This window comes from Tympanuchus pallidicinctus, unplaced genomic scaffold, assembly GCF_026119805.1.
Source record: "Tympanuchus pallidicinctus isolate F22 unplaced genomic scaffold, pur_lepc_1.0 scaffold1, whole genome shotgun sequence".
NCBI classification, from domain to species: domain Eukaryota; kingdom Metazoa; phylum Chordata; class Aves; order Galliformes; family Phasianidae; genus Tympanuchus; species Tympanuchus pallidicinctus.
This window is the reverse complement of record NW_026294618.1, coordinates 88662251-88678168: the sequence shown is the minus strand read 5'-3', so window position 1 is coordinate 88678168 and position 15918 is coordinate 88662251. Positions and strand designations below refer to the sequence as shown.

General features: G+C 42.5%; 1 protein-coding gene across 1 annotated transcript in view; it reads left to right on the top strand.

Moving 5' to 3' along the window:
* The first annotated feature begins 8031 nt into the window (after nt 1-8031).
* PTPN14 (protein tyrosine phosphatase non-receptor type 14) overlaps nt 8032-15918 on the top strand; it is a 100243-nt gene continuing 92356 nt past the window's right edge. The window contains exon 1 of the mRNA XM_052680950.1: nt 8032-8240. The gene's annotated coding sequence lies outside the window, so the exon portion shown is untranslated. The remainder of the gene's footprint in view (nt 8241-15918) is intronic.

Here is a 15918-nt window from a genome sequence, read left to right as displayed (position 1 = left end):
GCACCTGGTAGGTTTCCTAGTACCAAAAAGGTGTCTGAGGTTAGCTGGCTTGTCTGAGGTGACACAGTGAATCACATGCAGGTGCTGGACAGGAACCCATGGGTGCGGCTCTGGGGAAGTTTAAAACACCTCAAGGCAATGTTGCCACATTCACGCGTTCCCTCCTGTTCCCCACCTGCACACTGCCACCTTCTCCCTTATGCCAGCCTTGGTGCTCAGCTCAACTGCCAGGCAAGGTGCTTAAACTGGCAAAGAGTGCAGTACTAGCCAAAGATTTTCCGGTAGCATCAGCCTTGTACACAGCTTGGGCTTCCAAACTGTTGCAGTATGGGGTCAGGCAAGCACGTGATACAGCTCAACTCAGTAGGAATATTCAGGCTTGAGCAGGAAGAACTAAATCTCAGACGGTGACATCAGCTTAAATCAGACAAAATATTATGCGTCAAGACACTGTCTTCCCATGCTCTAATGCCTAACTCTTGTCTATCATAAGTGACAGTTAGAATTTTTTTCCATAGTAAATGCATTTGTAAACTTTAACCTTTGAATTTAAAGCTACTGAGCTGTTATAAGGAAAAAAAATAATTAATGCAAACAACAGTAAAACAGTTAAAAATATAAAGAATTAAAAATAAGGATTCATTGTTTAACGCTTGTTAGTATATTGGAAGGGCAGAGGAACAGAAGAATGCAAGCAAAAAGTGTTTATTATTTAAGTGTGCAGCTGCTGTCTTGACCTGAAGAACTGAGATGTACAGCCATAGCAAATAGTAGTGAAAAGATATTTATGCCTCTCTTCTTCCTGTTCTAAAACCATTCTGTGCAAGAGATGGTGAATGCAGCCATTAGCGTAACATTTACAGAACCAATGTGCACATATGTAAAGAAAATGATAAATAATTGCAGCAATTACATTATGATATGGCACATCAAGTCTGTATTGTCTGGGCCTTCTAATTACCAGCCGTAAATAAAATTGGAATTCTTTTCTTCTTAATGGCGAATCCCCTCTTTTTACAGTTCTGCTGCCTGCTAGAAATGGCCATAACAAGCACATTTTTCACTCTCCAGGTATTTATACTAAAAATAAATTCACTGTACTATCAAATAGTGCAATATCTTACAGACAAGGAGTAATCAGGTTTCAGCAGGCATTTGGTAAGATAGGAGCCTATTTCCTTTATGGCCTACTCTTCCTTGACTTTCATGGATCCATAGATTGCATGTTCTTTTGCCACTATTTTTATTAGGATTAATGGTACGTCTACTCAAAGTATCATCCTGCTCAAGTGAGAGAAAAGCAGTTATGAAAAAAGTGCACTGTGTAGAAACTAAAAGCCATCTGCCTTTTACAGCCATCTCTGCCTTCCATCTTTATCCCTGACTTTTTAAAGTGAGGCATTTAGAAAGTGCCTGCTGGCAATTACGTTACCTCTTTGGCTCTCTAGAAAAGCTTTATCTTTTGTTGATCTTCAGTAATTTCCTCACTTTGTCATCTTTAACTCTTTTACTTATTACTAATTTCTGTTTTTCTTAAAGACTTTTATCTGTATGATTGCCTTCAGAAGTGTGAGTTTTACTTCTTCACTGACTTCTCTGTTCTTCCAAATTCTTGAGCATTTGTCCTAACTGTCCTTGCTGGATCTACAATTGAATATCCCATTCCCATGAAGTATCTAAACTAAAAACCTTCACTTTGTTTCCCTTTTGATTTATGTATTTTTAAATAAAAAATGCTATATAGAGACTTTATATCTAACAGTTTTATATTACTTTTACATAGTTATTATCTGAAAATCTGTACTTGCTTCCTATTTTGTACATATACTGCTGAAACCTTTTATCAGTTGGTAATTAACAATGTCACCCTATTTAGTTCTTGACAAACTAATCAAAGCACTCCTTAGCCTTTGCTTATTAAGATTCTCTCTCTAAAATCTTCCACTTAACATTCCTTTTAACATTCCTGTTAAAAGGCTGACTAGATAAGGCAAAAGTACATCTCAATCTTACACGCATCTTAATCATCTCAACATTACTTCTGCCATATTTACAGGCAAATCCTAGGGTAACTGAAATCTCATTCAACTAATTGCAGTGGGAAACACATCTCAAACACTGCAGTTTATGAGCCATGAAATAATCCAGTAGAATTTTATTTGTTCTATGCAAGGAGAAGATGACTGCATTCTACATTTTAATGACTTTGGTTACCGTTTGATCTCCTTACCTTCCTCCCATTCCAACAGTCATATTGATATTTCTTACACCATTTTTGTATTAATACTTTCCAGGGAAATGTTTGCGTGTGTTTTAAAACTTTCTAAGGTGCATGAAACGGTAGCATACAAAATAATATTTATGCACTCTCAACATTCCAAAATTATTAACAAGAAAACTTGTTCTGAGTGAATTTGGACTCAAAGTAAAATGAGAATCAGGACTCTGTTAGAAACAATATAGAGATTTCAAAAAGGTGAGGTCTATATGGCTGAAACACTGGTCTTTTGCAGTGCCATTCAAGGTTGATTTTAGAAAGTCTTTAAGTTTTACAGAACTCTCCTATTCAAACATGCTCTTGCACCCAAACATCAACAGCTCAATTCAAGTTACACAAGTTTATGACAGCCCCCAATACAGACATCAGATTATGGCATAAACCCTTTGCTTTCTCAAGAAACAATTTATCTTGCAGTGGCATTTAGATGTTTTCAAACCTGGGTGCTCACAATCTGACATCTAAATCAATGCCGACATGCATAATAAAGATTGTGACTATCAGAAGTGAGCAGCAACTAAAATATCTACAAATCAGTTGTGTGCTGCTAGGTGTGCTGCTAAATCCCATGGATTTATGGAAAAACTGAATTGCAAGGTATGCTTGTGCTAAGCTGCATTGACAAATTGGGTCCTAAAGCTACAAGCTGATAATTTTTGATTGTCGAGTTACTTTCATTTTTTCAGCAGTTGCTTTCTGCTATGTAGACTTACTGTGCTGCTATTCAGCCAGGTGTTATACACATAGAGTATGTTACATAATGGGGCAGAAATTTATGCATTTAGATCTATCATCATAATGCTAGATTAGTTAACTTCTATTAAAAGCTAGTGATTTTCCCCCAGGAGACTGCTGTGTCTCAGAAATCTGAAGATCTTATGACTATTGTAGATGATACTTTCAAAAGTAACCAAACTGTTAATCTATGAAAATGGAAAAACATTCTGTCCTGAACATAACACTATTTTAACTTGGACAATAGTTATAGATGCACAGAGAGGTATATCGCTCATGTTGGTTCCATTGACAGTGCTTACAACCGTGAAATCTAAAGTTCATTATTTTACTCACAAATGCTGAAATGTTTTTCATTTTGCAACTCTTACTGGAGAGCTAAAAAGAGGCACAGGTACTCAGTAAGTCCTCAGGCGGACTATAAGCAAACTAGAATATTCAACAAGCATAGTTTATTTGCACAGATAATCAACCAAGGCTTTTTCTGGTCTACAAAACTGGGTGCTGGCTTGCCTGTGATAAGCTGTAGAGTACTATAACATGTTAGCTCATGCTTGGTGGCAACAGGTTTGTTTTCCAAGATTGTGTAATCCAAATTCCTTTTCTAAGAGATGACTTTGAGAAGCACCATTAATTGGAATAATTAATGAGCAGAGAATACTAGAGAACTAAACTTTTTTTTTTTTGCTTGTGGTAAGCTTCAAAGATTGAAAGTATCGATTTAACAAGAATGAATATGATTTTAGGAAAAGGAATTTATATTAGTGCACTAAGTTTCTGCTTACACTACAATCAGGTCAGTGTACCCAGCTGTAGCACATGACAGAGATTTTAGGAACACAGTTAGGGTCACATTTACAATACAAATCGGGAATGTGTTGCAACTGCATTCTTTGATTGTAATGTAGATGATGGTAAGGCTAATTAAACATCATCTACCGTTCACAGGAGAAACCACCAGCTGTTGCTTAAGCACAGCTTAAAAACATTTTTATACAAAACAGGTTATGACATGGTTTCACCAACCAACAAGGACTGAGATTTTTCCATGTTATAACAAGACTCAGGAATTGCTTGAGCCTCGGTTTAAATACATTCAAAATATGTTTAATACAGGTCTTGCTCTCAAGCTGCTAAGATATCCAAAAATTAATTGCATGTGACTCTTCAGATAACACTGACATAAACATTTACTGAATTTTGATCCAGATAAAATCAATTTTCCTCTGCTGATAGTTAAATGTTTGGTTAAGCTGAACAGTGTTGGGTTTTGAGACAACATTCAAGCCCCTCACATCCATTATTTGGACTTATTTTTTTCTTTTAAATAACACATATGTCCTATGCACTGCTTTCATCTGCAAATCAAAATACACCTTCTTGAGATTGCTATCATTATGTCAATTTTCAGAGAAGAAAAGTAAGGTACAGGGATGTGCTGTTACATGCCCCACATCACACAGAAGACTAGTAGCTAGGGCATAGTCCTCTGTCAGTAATTTTTCCCATCTACTCTACTGTTCCATGGAACATCTTAGTATAATAACCTTGATGAAGTTGTAGAAGAAACTGATAGTAAAGATATATCAGATATACCTGATATACCAGAGCTGAGATAATATTTTGGAGGTAAATTCCATAAATTATTATGCTGAGTCAATAAAGTCTCTAAATATTATTTAGAATTGTCACCTTTTCAGCCAAAAAAATAAAATGCTGGAACATGATTCTCAGTGGCACAGAAAGATAATATACAGCCCAGCCTGTATGTGACTGATAGAAGATTAACCTGTCAGTTTTCCAGGCAAATTTGAACAAGCATAGAGGTTTAGAACCAAATAAATGATTTGCATCAATTTGATATGAAACTTTTGAACACCTTCCACTAAGTAGTAAGAACTCTGTTTTAATCCCAGAGTCATGTACTCCTAGCAGCTTTTGGGGTAACAAAACTGTACGTAAAGATTCAACAGCCTTAGGAAGGGATAGTAGCACTAACAACACAAAATTGCTTATGGAAGACACCTTGCAATAACTGGCTATAATCTCAATGAAGCTATGTGCTTCTAAAGTGTCTCCAGCTACAGTCAGAGTACAATATAGACATTGCATTAAGTAATCTCATGAAAAAAGTAGTGGTCTTCACAATTCCCAGTCTCAGAATCTTCTCTTGTTTGGATAACTTTGAAACACATTTAGTTTTGCAGAGTTTGTTGAGTAGCAGCTCTTGCTGACAAATAGTCCAACTACATTTATGCTGTCTGTTTTTATTTCTTCTAGGGAATTGTGCTGCAGCTGCGCAATACATAAAACCTCCCGTTCAGAATTTGTGAGCAACTTGCAACTTCATTTGCAATTGAGGTCACTGAATAAGTTTTCTTCAAATGCAACCTGTGAAAGTAAAAGTGGCCAGCTGCTAAACCTAAAAATGGCCAGCTGCTAAAACTCACATTGAGGCACAGCTACAAAAGTCAATCCTTACCATCTTAAAAACAAAGAATTTACACCTCTCACTGTGCAAAGAACAGGAATCTAACAAGTTCAGTTTGAGTTCTGATGCACGCTGCTCTCTCATGCAACTTTCCACTTGGGAGGGGGAAGCTGTTTACTGGCATGAAGTTGAACTGTGTAACTTCAGAGCACAGCAGCCCTGAGCTCCATTTTATCATCTGACATCTGATGGTGCTTCCAGGTTGCCACTGAAAGCTCTGTATCTATATGCGGTCTAATCTAATTCAAGTAACAATCTTAAATGGTGTCACTTCTTAATGCCTCAGTGTAGCCCTATGTAAAATGGGGATAATTACTTTCTTCATTAAGGTCTGGCACTTATAAAACATTTGAAAGTCTTAGATGAAAAGGACTTTCCTTGCAAAATGTAATTACATTATGGCAGAGGTAAAGCATAGGCCCATGTTTCAGTATACAGTATTTAAACACAATTACTTACCTATGAAAATCAAGAATCCGTGCTATTTCGCCCTCTCTCAGCTCTTGATCTGCTTATCATTATTAATCCGATTAATACTGACTCCTTTGAATCTACTCATGTACTTCTTCAGTAAAGTGTAGAAGCAGCAAAAATACTCAACAACTCATAGTTTCAGCCCTCAGTTTGTACTATTTTTCATAGTTTTCCAGTCTGTACAAGTCCTGTTGTCACAGTTTTAGAGGGATATGTCAAGTGTAAACTTGACATTTACACAGGTGTCCCACTTGTATTTGGATACGCTTTTTGGAATGTGGGTAACATTAAAAAAATGTAATACAATGCAAAAGGGATTGCAAATTGACCATCAGCTATGACAAGCAAGGAGGTCACATGTAATTTCTAATACACCAGTCTTAAGCGTTCTGGGCTGGTGTGATCTGCCCATGGCAGTGATGGTGCTCCTTGCTTCCTACAACCTGCTGCCCTCTGTCCCTTCTCATTGCAGCAGTTACGGGAAGGGCTTTCCCACACCTGTGGAGCATCCTGGATGCTTCATGCAGTTTCAAAACAGCTTTGTACACTGCTTGTTCTCCAGCAATGTGCAATGCCACAAGAGTGGAACGGCCCCAGTGCTGTTTCTCTCTCTGCGCTGTTGGGTGAGGAATAACCCCCCCTGTGGAAGGCGAAAGTCACGCAGTGAGCAAGAGGCTGAAAGTGCTACAATGGAGAAAGGGCTGGTGGCCAGCAAGGACAGGGAGGTGATTGTCCTCCTCTACTCTGCTCTTGTGAAGCCCCATCTGGAGTACTGCATCCATGTCTGGAGCCCCTAGTACAAGAAAGACAGGGAGTTGTTGGAGAGGGCCCAGAGGAGGGCCACGAAGATGATCAGGGGACTGGAGCACTTCCCCTATGAGGACAGGCTGAGGGAGCTGGGCTTGTTCAGCGTGGAGAAAAGAAGGCTGTGGGGTGACCTCATTCCAGCCCTTCTGTACCTAAAGGGAGCCTACAAACAGGAAGGGAATCATCTCTTTGAAAGGGTAGATAACTGCAGGACAAGGGAAAATGGTTTTAAGTTGAGGGAGGGAAGATTTAGGATGGATGTCAGCGGGAAGTTCTTTACAGAGAGAGTGGTGAGGTGCTGGAACAGGCCGCCCAGAGAGGTTGTGGATGCCCTGTCCCTGGAGGTGTTCAAGGCCAGAGTGGATGGGGGCCTGGGCAGCCTGATCTAGTATTGAATGTGGAGGTTGGTGGCCCTGCATGTGGCAAGGGGACTGGAGATTCACGATCCTTGAGGTCCCTTCCAACCCTGGCCATTCTGTGAAAAAAAAAAAATAATAAAAAAAAATGCTGTGACTGAATTTGTGTGTGTGGGGAGTGGCAAGAGGTGATGCTATTAAAGCCAGACCATGAGGTATTAATAGGGAGTTATGAGAAGAAGGCAGAGAGGAGCACAGGAGCTCCCTCGTCCACTCCCGCCCGGCCTCCTTCGGCCCTTCGTTCCTCCGAAGGTGCTCGCCTCGTGCCTCGCCGTGCCCCCATCCCTTCCTCGGCCTCAGCCTCGCCCCGCTGGGGCCCCGCCGCCGCCGCGGGCCGAGACACGTGCGCGGAGGCCGCGGCCGGGCCGTCCCCTCTCCGCCACGCGCGGCGGGAGGCGGGAAAGGGGCGGGAAGGCGCGGCGGCTCTGCCCCAAACTTGGCAGAGCTGCTCTCCTTGCGAGGGCTGTTGCGGGCGGCCGCCCCCATTGGCAGCGGCCTGCGCCCTCCTCTTCCTCCCTCCTCTTCCCTTCTCCTCCTCTGGGTGGGTTTCAGCCCTCCTCTTTCGTTAGGGCGGGGGAAAATTTTATTTTTTTAAAGATTTAAAAGAAAAAAAAAGAAAAAAAAGAAAAAAAAAAGAAATCCCAAGTCGCGTCCCGACGTCTCCGGGCCCCGCGGCCGCAGCGGCCGCCCCACATTCCTGGCATTCCTGGGCCGTGACTCCCCGCGCCGCCCCAGCCCGGCCCCGGCCCCGCCGCCTCCGGCTCGCTCGCTCGCTCGCCCCCGCGGGACGGCAGTCCCCTCCCTCCCGCCCGGCCTCCTCCTGCCCGCAGCCCGCGGGCGACGGCAGCAGCTCCGGGCGTCCCGGCTCCCCGCGCTGCCGCCGGCGGCCCCAGCTGCGCCCGCCCCGCCTAAGTTCCTCGCCGTGGCCGGGCCGGGGCGGCGGGAGCGGGTCTCCCCGCAGGGAGGAAGGCGGCCGCCTTCCGGGCCGGGAGAGCCGCCTCCCGCGGGAGCGCACGAAGCCGGAGCCGCCGCCCAGCAGGTAAGGAGCCGCCGCTGAGTCCCGCCGCGCTTGGGTCCCGCCGCCTTCCGAGCCGTCCCGGGAGCGCGTTCCGCTCCGTGCTGCGGACGGCGCTTCCGCGGGGTTCGTCCCTCGCCGCGCGCTGCTCTTGCAGCTCGTCGCAGTTCGTAACCGACTAAAATAGCTCAGCTCGGGCCGGGAGCGCCGGTCGGCCAGCTGCCATGAGCCGGCTCGGACAGCCCGGCCGGCCGCGGGGTACGATATGCGGGACGCGCGGCGCTGGTGGGTGCTCACAGATCGCCGGGGTCTGTCGCCGTGCCCGCGCCTCTCCCCGCCCCGGTACCTTCGCCTTTGTTGCTGCTGCACCGCGGTGTGCCCGGGCGGGGGGCAGTGACACAGCGGCGGTGCACGGGAGGGTTCCGGGCTCGCGTGTTTGGGACGGGCTTACATAATGTACGAGTGGCGTGTGGACGGACCCTGTGCTGGCGTCTTCCTATCGACGGGGCTTTATCCGCGATTTGCATCACGTTACCACACGGTTCTATCGTGAGCATCTCCTCGGCTGTTTGTAACTTTACCGAGGTGGAAGCAAACAGAGGTCGGTAGAGGCTCTGATTCAACGCGCCAACGCGCCGCTTCCCAGAAAGTTTTCTGGGATTTCTGGCTGGTTGCCTGAAACCATGGCTGAAAGAAATAGTTCTGCGAGAAGCTGCTGCTTTCTTTTCCTTCGAGCTCTTAACTACTGCTGGCTCCGGCTATTCCAGAAACACTGTTACATGCTGAAGTTCCTCGGAGCTGGGGAAATCTGACAGTGAAATGGCAGATGGCTCCCCCTACCCCTGAGTGCCACCTGCAGCTTCTCCATCGCGGGGAAGGCACTTTGGGGACCACTTGTCAGGCTGTGAAGTTCAGTCCACAGGGATTACACAGCTTGCACCCTCTGGAAGGTCAGTCACCGGCAAGCAGCGCTCTTTATATGGTGTAACATTCTGCATGTTGGTATCAGAGCAATGCGAATAAGCTGTAGGCCCTGCTCTGTTCCTGACAGCACTTCTCTGAACTTTCTGTGGGAGGCTGTGCCAGAGCGGCTCGCAGGCAGAGGGCACTTGTGTGTGTGCAATGGCTGGCAATAGGAACATTGAGAGTGCTGCCTGCTTGGCCCCATCAGCAGGAGGGTGCTTCCCAGGCCTGTGGCCATCTGTTCCTCTGTGGCACCTGTGTGCGCTGGGCTTGAGGGCATGGCTGTTTGGCCTCAGGGTGTCATGGTGCAGGCTGGGACCGCAGGGCCACTCTATAAGCTGCTCTGTCTACATTAGTGAATGGTTTTAAGCGGGTCTGATAACCATTTCGGTGATAGCAAAAGAAATAGTTCTGTAGCAGAGTTAATTAGCAATTCATGTTGATTGCCTTGACTGCTCTCCTGGCCATCCTTGTCCAGAGCGTCAGTTACTTAGTACAGTGTAACAGTGGATTGGCTTCCTGTCAAGTGGATCTGCTCCCATGCACTTAGCTTGCTTAGATTGCTTTGGCTGCCAGTGGCTCCTCCAATCTTGAAGAAAGTATTTGACATTTTTTAAAAAATATTTGCTTACATACTTCTGGTAACTATGCTGTTTCTTTGTTCTAAGTCTGTTTGATGCCACTATAGCAAAAGGGGTTAGTCTTCACTTGTTTCTCCTCGTACTCAGTAAGGCTGTGTTTGATTCTGTGTTTCTGATGTAACTGCTGTTGGTGAGCAGATTGTAGCAAGTTCTCAGTCGGTCACAGGTTTTAGTCCTTCAGGGACTCACCCACATGCTTAAATTCATATTCATGAATACCGCTTTGGAAACTGTGGAATTTCTTTATTATTAATAGTTACAAATGTATGCAAGAATTAGGCTATAATATTTAGTACACAATATATTTGTGCCTGTGTGTTCAGTTCAATTATAAGATTTTGATAAAGGCTGAATTTTCATGCCAAAAAGTCTCTTTGATGTCCAGGTCCACCGCAAGTACAACACACCTTGGCCTAATTCCTTCTGGAGCTCCAGAAGAGGAGATCTTGGTTTCATGTGGTGGCACTGCAGTTATTGCTCCTCGTGTGAGGAATCCATGCTTGAGGTGCTCTGAAACTTTGTCTGGACAAGCTCTGTTCCATCATGGTGTGTTTGCCCTTCTCTGCCTAATGCTGGAGCCGTCAAAACTCATGGGGTGCTTTTGGCTGCCTATGTCTGTGCTTCTATGTGTGCCCAGAGCAAGCATCATTTGTCCACCCATGCTGCAGATGCCCAGATTCCACACAGGGCTGCTGCACAGCCTGCTGTTTTCCAGCATACTCTGAGCTTATAAGGTTGCCTACAGATATAGGAACGGGCCTTAAGGCAGGAGCTGTCCCCCATCACTCTACCCCTGTCCCCTTTGCCTTGGCCAGCATGGGGGGTTTGAGGAGGACTCTGGAGTGTGAAAGATTTAAGTTGTGTATTAAAGTGTCAGAAGGTTGGCATTAGGTTTTAGTAAGGTTATGGGAGTTTTCCTGATTGGTCTTCATCTCTTTCATGAAATAGTCTGATTCTGATGGGTTAATATGATGCCTTCTTTTAGTTTTTGCACATTATTGTGGCTGAGTTACTTTCCTTTTCAATCAATGAGAATGATTTTCACTAAATCTGCTGTTGTTTTGTTTGCTGACAGTAGAACATTTTTTAAGCAAACTTTATGAATTCAAGGGTGGTTTTATGATAAGAATCAAAGGAGTAGAAATATTTTAATTTCTTCAATTGTCAGTGTATACTATAATGAAATGTGGCCTCATCTTAGGGAGCTGGTGGAGATGGTGCTCAAACTGAAGGTGCTGCCACTATGCAGATGCAGTGGCTTACCTCCTGAGCAATACTGATTGGTATTTTGGCTTTAGATACGAAGAAGAGTTAAAAAAAAAAGGCTTCAAGATTGCTCTTCAAAGTATTTCTCAAGGTCAGATCTGTCAATATTGAAAGTGTCACCTGGAATTACGGGCTCAAGACTGATGCGGCGCAAAGTGTGTACATAAAAGGAATGTGCATACTTGTTTTAAAATGTATTTTCTACTGTCGTTGTTGTTAGTTAGCAGTCATATATATTATAATCAACTACAGATGAACAACTTTTTCAAAAGTCGTGACTACAAATTTATCACTGATGAAGCATAAATTTAACTAGTGCTAAGAAGAATTTCTAAACAGAAGATTTTTTTTGAGGGAATCAGGTGTGAGAAATGTTGAATGGGTGATATGCTGTCCTACAGCCCACTGTGATGTTTTGTAGCATGGGCTGTTGCTAATCAAAAGTTTAGAGACCGACCTTTGTTCAGTGCCAGGCTTTTGGAAAGTGCAACCTCGCTTCCTAGTTCTCAAAGACTGCTCCTTTCCTGTTTATTTCACCAGTACCTTGCTGAAATGATGCCATTTATGACTAAGAACTTTTTTTTTTTTAACTTTTTTTTGGTCTGTAAACCTTAAATTACCAGGTGATGTAGAAACAACAGGGGGTGGTGAATGTGTATGTTAGTGATCTAATAAACTGGGTGAATGATGCTGTGCCAAAACTTGCTAATGATGCAAAAGTATTTGGATTAGACAAGGTTGAAGAAGACTGAGAAATTGTAAAGGGAATCCAAGAAAGCTGGGTAAAAGGGAAGCATAGCAGATGATGTTGATAAATTCAAGAATATGCATGTTGGAGGGAATAATCACATTACTCGTTCATGTTACTGGATTGTAAACTAACTGTATTAAGGTGTATTAAGGTAAGAAGACTTCAGCAGTGTTTCATTTGTGCACCTGTGCACCTTCTTAATGCTTAGCACCAGGGAGAAGAAAACAGTGTTGTGAAATGCTATTGCAGTAACACAGAGGAGATTATTAAACATGCTCAAATCCGCCTGGAATACTAAATTTGTGATCCCCTATCAAAGAAGAGAGATTCGAAAATGCTCATACGAAGTTGAACTGAAAATGTTAGCGTAGTTTCATTTTGAAGGGATCAATAAGAGAAGGTAGGATAATACATGTGCAAAATAATGATTGTCTATTAGTAAGTGCTAAGTACCCTTTGGTTTAGTAGGCTGTCTAGATGTAGGGAGTAGTTTGCAAGGCAACATATATAATGCTGCTAAATCACTATTTTTTTAATTTATTTTTTAAAGCAAATAATGGTAATACTTGCTGTCAAAGGAAATCATACAAACCAGCAGCCTGGTAGGATGAAAAAGGAAAGTGACCTGCTTATGGGGATAAAAGGAATGGTTCCAGCTGTCAGCTGAAGGGATGCTCACCACGGTGCTCTAGGCCATAAATCAAGCACAATCTGACAGGTATTAAGGAATTTCCCTTATAACAGATCATGCTACAAGTGTCTGCTGTGATGCTTGTTATGTTTTCTTGAGGGGATGTAGGGTAAGCTGCTGTTAGAAGCAGGGCAGTGGCTGGTGATCGGGCCGACTGTAACAGTTCCTGTAATCCACTGCAGTGGTTCTATTTAATGCAGGTGGAATTGAAATATTGTGGTTTTTTATATGCTCAGGCTTCACAGAAAGTTTATTTATTACAAATTGATTTTCTGACTTCCCCACTGAAAGGGCCAAAGCTTCTTTGAAGACGGCATTGCACTGCTTTTCTGAGCTTAGAAAATGAAGTGAATGGAAATGTCTGTGTTTTCATGCACGTACATCAAAGTGATGCCTTTCTTTGGGACTTCCTTGAGTCCGAGCACTCGCCTTGGCTTAGCTGGATGTGTAGGAGAAGCGTGAGGTTACCAGCAGTTGCTTTAACTTGTGTTTGTGCAATTCTTTCATGTTTTTACAACTGAGAAAATAGTTTGCATTCCTTGGGTTTTTTAGATTAGCTCTTATCATAGAACTCCCTCCTTTGAGAGGAGGCATTCACTACCTTGTAGATAAAATGCCTTTAGCTTTTTATTGATGATGATAATTAAGCTGGGCTTTTGGACAAGCCTGGGCAAAATCAGAGGGCTTTGCCAATCAGAGATTCAGCTCATAGGAGCCAGATCCCATGTTTGACAGCTACCACTACATGTTGTTTTCGTAGAGACCCCTTCCCTCAGCACTTTCATTTATTCTTCCAAACCAAAACTATCCTACTGTTAGTAGAAGCCCTGCAGTTCCTGTGTGTGTGATATGCTTTGCTTATCTCAGGTCCTTTAAAGGTGAGACATTGTGTAAAGGAGTTTCTACACAGAACTTTGGGCCTGTTCTCCAAGATAGAGGGAGAGAAGAAGGAAAAGTTAAATATCCAGTGGCCTAATTTATCATGTGTTGAAATCAAGTTTGTTTTCTGATGCCTTCAGTGGGAACAGACCTTTAAACTCCTACCCCAAATACAGAAAATACAAATTTCTGAGACAATCCCTCACCTCTCTTAAGAGATTTCTGAGTGCTCAGTATGAACAGAACTGCCACAGGAAGAACCTTTGTGAGCTTTGGGGGTGATGGGGGTTTATTTCAGAAGTCCTGGAAAGGAGGCATTTGAAATGATCAGAACTGTTTTATATTTATTTTCTGTCTTTTCCTGTCTTTTTCTGTCCTTTCCTGTCTGGCACACTTTAAGGGAATTGAAGCTACTAGTTAGGATGAGTTTCTATTTTCATTCTTTTGTGAAGATTCTGTCTGCTTTCAAAAATTTTTTTATTAACTTACTGGGAAAGATGCTGGCTGCTAACTTAAGAGGAAGGCGAATGCGAATGCGGTGTTTTGCTGATAGACAGAAGTATTAGCAGAGCTTCAGAGCTCAGAATGGAAAGTAGGGCACAAGGTTCTGCTTCTGAGTAAAATAGCTCATGTAGACATGTTTTTAATTTCTGCATTTAATTGGTAAATTTTCATAAACCTGTACATTTAAATATGCAGATTTAGGAATACGCATTTCTTGCAAACTTAAAGCTAGATAATTAAGAGATTGTTCTTTTCAAAAGGGAATTACTGATCCTACCTCAGGGTCTGACCTTGTGAAGTGATGAGTATTTCGCTGGAGGCACCTTGAAGGAGAATGTCATAGCCTGGAGCGAGAGTCTCTCTCTACTTGGTCTTACTTCTTGGTCTTTGTTGCTGTTGTAGCAGTCTAAAACTGTTACTCACAGAACATCTCTTTGCTTTTGTAATACACTTCCATGTGCATCTCTTCACTTCAATCCTTCACAAAGGATTGATCTGAGTAGGATGTGATTTCAGAAAACATTAAGCCTTGCCTGATGATGGCTGAGATATTCTTTATGATGCACAAGTGTTTTTTTTCCCAGATATATTAATATATTCTTACAGCTTTCCTATAACCTGATTTAGACATGAAGATCGTCATCCATGTGCTAATTAATCTGTCAAAACATCTGCAACGTGCAGCCACCCCTTTCCAGACAATTAGGTGTTTTGCTACATTAGTCAGCATTGTTAACCTCTGTTGATATTATATAAGGTTTCTTTCCTAGTTCTGTATATTCAGCTTGTGTTCCAATACAAGTTTGTTAACACGGAGCTTAGCTTTCATGTTAGCAGTGTATGTTTAGTGTACCTCACAAGTACCGCTAACACACTGCATGCTGCTGTGAAATTTTGCACTTTGTTTTTCACCCCCTCCAGAGTAAATGTTGAGATATTCATGAGAGCAAGGCGGCAAGCTTGCCAGAGCTCACTTAATACAGTAACTTCCATGCTAATAAAGCTGACTTCAAAAAGCAATGTCTACTGTTAAATACATCTTAATTTTGATTACTCTGTTCTCATACTTTTGTTCATAGAATCACAGAACGGTTTGGATTGGAAGGAACCTTAAAGTCCAGGTGGTTCCAATCCCCTGACACGGGCAGGAGCACCTCCCGCTAGACCAGGTTACCCAAGGCCCTATGGCAAGCTGGCCTTGAATGACTCCAGGGATGGAATGTATACATCTTATATACACTATACATGTATACATACACTTCTTCGTCCCTCCATGTTGTATGCCAAACACAGTGATAGAGGATATAGCAATGAAGGAAATCCTCATTTATTCAGATATTTTCTTGGAATGGAAAAATGACATTGTAAATAGCTGTCTTGAAGACAGAGCCCACCACAGCTTGAGCGCGTGGTTCGAGAATGCAAGAGGTGTTAGTTTTGTTAAGTACCTTTAAAAGAAGTCTAAAAAATGGAAATGAAAATAAAATGATGTTTAAAATGTCAGTGTTGAAGAGACCCTTGGAAAATATGAAGATTATTTGAGATTAAGACAGAATCCAAACTGCTTACCAGGAAAAAAACCTTCTGTTAATGAGCTCTATGATTTACTGTATCAGTTTCTCAAGAATCATAGCATTGCTGTGGGGACCAAGTTAAAATAACCTAGCCAGTCCTCTAGAGCATTCAGTGAAGGGTTTAAGCATCTGTCAGGAAACTGGACAAGGCTCTGACTTTGTGATCAGTTAGGTCCCTTTCTCCATAGTGATTTGAAATTTAAAATACATGTGTATGTATTCTAAATATATGTGTACATTCACATATTTGAAATAAAAAACATTTGATATTGGTTCCACTAATTATTGGCTCTTTATGCAGCTGAAAGGGTGAAGATGAGTTGGGTTACTGGACTTTTTTTTTTCTTTTCTTTTTGCTTATGTGCTTAATACACATTATTTAGCAGAGAATCTCATAAGATAGCACTGTAAAAACAGTCCAGAGATCTTTTAA